General features: G+C 44.3%; 1 pseudogene; it reads right to left on the bottom strand.

Annotated features, from left to right (window-relative positions):
- Window positions 1–4,528: 4,528 nt before the first annotated feature.
- Window positions 4,529–4,855, bottom strand: LOC147663816 (ephrin-A5 pseudogene; annotated as a pseudogene).
- Window positions 4,856–5,226: the final 371 nt, after the last annotated feature.

Raw genomic sequence — 5,226 nt, 5'->3', positions numbered from 1 at the left:
GAACTGGGGGTCTCTAGTTGGCAGAGGTAGGTACCACTGTCCAAATAGGGACCCTTGCTTCTAGTCAGGACAAGGAGATAACCCTCTCAGATAACCCCTGCTCGCCCTCAAGGTAGCTTGGCCTGAGCAGTCTAGGCTAACCAGAGGCAATGCGTTAAGTATTTGTACTAACACTCACAGTAACACAGTGAAAACACCACAAACTGATTCCACAACAGTTTAGGAAAATAAAGATATTTATTCTAAACTACACAAGACCAAAACGGCAAAAATCCAACATACACAGTTCAAGGATATGGTTTCAAAATGAGTTCTTCAGGTTGTAATCAAAGTTCTTTAAGTTGCGTTAAAATAATCCACAGATGCGTGAAAAGTTCACAGTTGCGTCACGTTTACTCACAGTACCTTTTAGATGCAACAAAGTTCCACAAGCAGGAAGCTGGTGCGGTGGAAACAAGCGATGCGTTACTCCTGAGACCCTGGGGAGGCGATGCGACAGCCCCGCTGCAGCAGCGGGCGTGTTGCGACGAATCCGGTCTGTATGGGGAGGAAGGCAGCTTGCGTAGATTCCGGTGCGTAGGTTCCGTAGGAAGTCGGTTCTCGCAAAGGCACGATGCGATGATCTCGTAGGGGCTGCGACGATCTCCGGGGCGACGATGCGCAGTCCAGCGGTGATCCTCTCTCTCGCAGCTCCTCGGTGAGATGCTTCTGCAGCGATGTCTGCAGCGACGTGATGCGGTCCGCAAGCAAGCGGTGCGGCGTTCTCACCCAGACGACAGGCTCTGCGACGACACTCGCAGCGATGTCCGATTCTCCCGCACCGGTCTGGTGCGTCCCGCAAACGAAGGGTGCGACGGCTCCGGCAGCGATGTCAGGTGCTGCGCCGATCTCGACCTTCGTAGCGGCGGGAAAACTTCTCGCACTGTCGGGGATGCGCTCCGCAAGCGAGCGATGCGACACTTTTCAGCTTCACAAGTTTCTCAGCTTAGTCTCAAGCTTCCCAGCTCAGATTCAACTTCTAGAGGCCCCACAACTGGATCAAGCACTCTACGAAGGACAGAACTCTCTCAGCAGAGTTCAGGGAGACTGGGGGTGAAGTCCTTTTGTTCCTGGGACTTCGGAAACAGGGAGCCAGCTCTTCTCAGGCCCTTGGAGATTCCTTCAAGACAGGGGACACAGCTCACAGCAAAGTCCTTCCCCTCTCCTTGGCAGCAAAGCAACAGCAGGTCAGTCCAGCAGAGCAACAGCAGGACAGTCTTCCTTCTTCAGAGTCAGCTTTCTCCTTGGCAGAGGTTCCTTCTTGATTTCCAGGATGATCTAATTTTCTGTTGTCAGGGGTCCTGTACTTATACCCCTAAAGTCTTTGTTCTCTCTGTGCATGTGGGCCCTGAGCCCGGTCTGAACCAGTTCTGGGTGGATCCTGAGCACTTTGTTTTGCTGGCTGCGTCTTTCCTTTCAGAGTGAGGGGCAGAGTCCTCAGCCGCCCAGCAGGAGGTGGAGCCAGCATTGTGGCAGGCAGGCACAGCCCTACTCAGCTCAGGTGCTAACTCCTCCCACCACTCAGGTAGCAATTGCTCCACTCAGCCTAGTGCTGACTCATCCAGCCTCGGGGGGGACTCCCCAGCCCCTGTCACTCACAAACCAGACAGTCAATACACAAACAGTCTCAGGCACACAGAAGGGTCAGACAAGAGAACAGTAACTTTCTAAAAGCGCTGTCCTCAAACACAGGATCTAAAAACCACCTTTCCTAAAAGATGCGTTATTAAATTCTGAGTTCAGGGATACTAGATACTTATGTCCTATCTTGTTCCTATGGGAAGAAATGCCGTTAACCACTGTAGCCAGCATCCCCCATGTTAACCTATGGAGCAAGATAGCCTTACAATAGTGAAAAACGAAAATGGCTGTAATTCACTACCAGAGCATGTCACCTGCACTAGTACATGCTCTACCTTTCACATACACTGCACCCTGCCCAGGGGGGTACCTTGGGCCTTCCATAGGGGTGACTGATGTGCACGAAAAGGGAAGGGTTAGGCCTGGTCAGCGGGGACGCGGACCAGGAGGACATGGCAGTTCTAAACTGCCCGTAGGCGCTGCAGTGGCAGGCCCGAGACACCATTTTAGAGCTACTCCTGTGGGTGGCACAATCAGTGCTGCAGGCCCACTAGTAGCATTTGTCATCACCCGCCCTGGCACACCCAGTGCACTTTACTAGGGACTTCATGGTGATACAAATATGCCAAACATGTGTATCCAATCAGAATAACAATTTACATAGGGAGCACTTACACTCTGGCACTGATCAGCAGTGGCAGAGTGTCCAAAGCATCTAAACCAGCAAAAACGAATTCCAGCACAGCATCAAAAATACAGTAGGCAGAGGCAAAAAGATAGGGGTAATCACGCCAAAAGATGTCAGGTCTAACAATTTATATCTTTTAAACTGTATATCACTTGTTGTGTTTTTATTTGTGTATGTATATTGTACTTGTGCTTTTATGGTGTCTTTTTAAGAACCGAATAAAGATTATAAATTGAAAATTGGTCCCTGATCATTTCATCTCTTATCGCACCAAAATTGTATTTAATTGATAACTCTCTAAGTCGTGTAACAAATTGATCTATTGTCTCATCTTGTCTTTGGGGTTGTGTGTAAAACTTGTGCCTTGACATAACCATCTTGACTTTCTTAGCATATTGTTTTTTTAATCTGGACTTTGCTTCCAAATAAACATTAGAAATTGCCCCTCCCTCAGCATCAGTACCCGCAGGTAAGTATTTGAACGCATGCTGACCCTCCTTTCCTAGTGTGCTTAGTAATAATGCTTTTTTCCTTGTAGCACTAAAGTCTTTTCCATCTAACGCTTCAATATAATTCTCAAATATCTCGATCCATTCATCCCATTCAATTGAAGGATCACTGTTTTGTTGTAAAAATAAAGGAGGTGGAATAACTGTAGCATTATCCATAATGTCAATATGTATGATGCACAAATAAGAATAAAATATAGTAATGTATACACACTCTGACAATGTAAGTATAATAAACTATAGTATTGTGTAGACACACTGTCAATGACGGTTTTGCTCACAGCTCCTGAAATCCAATACCAAATAGAAGTCTTGTTATATGATTTGAGGTTGTTTTTAAATCTTATTATATTGTCTATGGTTGTTCATGAAAATGCCTCCAAATTATTTCCAACTAAGCCAATAGTTCTTTGATGCCAATCCAAAATTGCACTGCAAAATTATGTTGAAATCGAGTCTTTCTTCAATATACTAAAAACAAGTTTTCCTTTTGATTTCAAACATATTCCTCTTTTAAAGTATCAAATATTTCGTAAATGAATTTAAATACCCATAAACCTGCTCCGGTATTTTTTTTTTTAAATCGCGTTGTCTCTTCTGTCTTCAACACAATTCAGTTTCTGCACTTCAGTAACTAAGCAACCAGTAATTTCCAGGATGGCTGCTACGTTATTGACGTATTGAGGTCACCACGCAGACGTTACTGCATCATCACGTTGTACACGTCGTATCAAACCAGAAGGATACTAGAGAGAATGTTCCGCATGTCATCCAGCTTGAGGAGCAGACTTCAAAATGCGCAGACTACCACTTCTCCAACAGTAAACTTTTACGAGTTTTGTGTAATCAAGTGTAGTTTTAAATATTTTGAGATGTATCCAATGCTTTGCCACAACAATAAGCTTATTTCTATATCGCACACACTCGGCACTGTGTGGCAACAATCAAAAACAAGATAAAGTTATTTAAGCAGAAAGTAACTCTTTCCCTAAAAAAAAACACAAAAAGAAGTATCGAATTTGAGTACAATAAGATTAGGAAATCGGTTTCTTACGTATCTCCTGTAGATTCATGCAGGTATGGTTTCCTCTGTTTTCCGAACAAAATTACTTGTTGTTCCTTGTTTTAAATTCATAAATATGGGTTCTTTCCCACCAACGGAGCCGGTTGCTCACTCTGGGCTTTTAACTTTACCAGCTGATCGTCGCCATCAGTTGTAAACGGAAGTAGAGTCCTCCACAACTGGTTTGATAATAAATATTTGTTTATTGTGAGCTCCAGAGAATAGTTGGTGTTCCCTCTTCAGCTGGCAAGTAACTGATCATGGAACCCAAACCAGTCATTGCACATAGCAACAGAATGGAGAAAGAATGTAAAGAATGTTACATATTATAGAGACATTCACAATAAAGTATAAACCCTCAATACAACACCGCACCATGCAGAACGCAATCAATGAATTGATGAAATTCTATCTGTGCCCTTCAAGAATGCTGCCATTCTGCTCACCACATCACAGGTTGGCCTAATTCCAAAAATATTCCAAGAGCCCCATTCTACTAATGTTGTTAAAACTACATGATGGTACGCAGCTGCATAAGTGGGGCAAAATAAGTATTTATGCTACTATAACTGAGGTGTGATGGTGTACCGTGACATATATAGGTTATAGAAACAGCACCAAAACACCTACAGCTAAGTTGGTGTTCTTTTAGCACCAAACTTCATGGGCTCTGTCTATATACTCACAAATGTAGTAGTATTCTCTGCCGGGTCTGAACTCAAACCCCAAGGAGAAGGGGTTGAAGAGCTGTAATTTCTCTGAGAACTTCAGCGGCCCATATGGCGAGTGCGGGCCGTTGCACTCCAACCTCTTGAAGCCCTTGGAGGTGTGATCGCAAGAGCTGTAGCCGTCAAAGTTCATCATGTAGAGTTCACATCGCTCAGTCTTGTCCTCAGGCACAGAGTCCTCGTCATGAGGGCAGAACCCATCCAGATAGTCGTTGATGCAGATGTCGATGTGGTAGTCGCCCCTCATGAACCTTGCATTAAAAAGAAGCAGGGCACATATGTTAGTCCTCTAAAGTCATCAGATGCCAACATGAGATATACCCATAACGTCTACATATTTTACAGCTGATAATATGCATAGCAATAAATGTACATTGTTTAGACTACACCCATAAGGAGAAATATCTTAACTACATTACAGGATAAGGAGAAAAAACACCTAGCATAATGTATATCCACTCTAGTGTTCCAATACTATGGAATAAGGTGGGTCCTTTGGGCTAATTGCAAGCTGGGCTAATGGGAGGTGAGGGTAAGTTGTTGAAATCACTCAAGGAGAAGCAAGGCTTCAATCCAGAGGTGAGATGTAACAATTTGTTTGCAACTGTATTGAGAGGG

The sequence above is a fragment of the Lissotriton vulgaris genome, unplaced genomic scaffold (assembly GCF_964263255.1).
Source record: "Lissotriton vulgaris unplaced genomic scaffold, aLisVul1.2 SCAFFOLD_3345, whole genome shotgun sequence".
Classification (NCBI taxonomy): domain Eukaryota; kingdom Metazoa; phylum Chordata; class Amphibia; order Caudata; family Salamandridae; genus Lissotriton; species Lissotriton vulgaris.
Note: the sequence above shows the minus strand (reverse complement) of the source record. Positions and strands in the feature narration are given on the sequence as shown.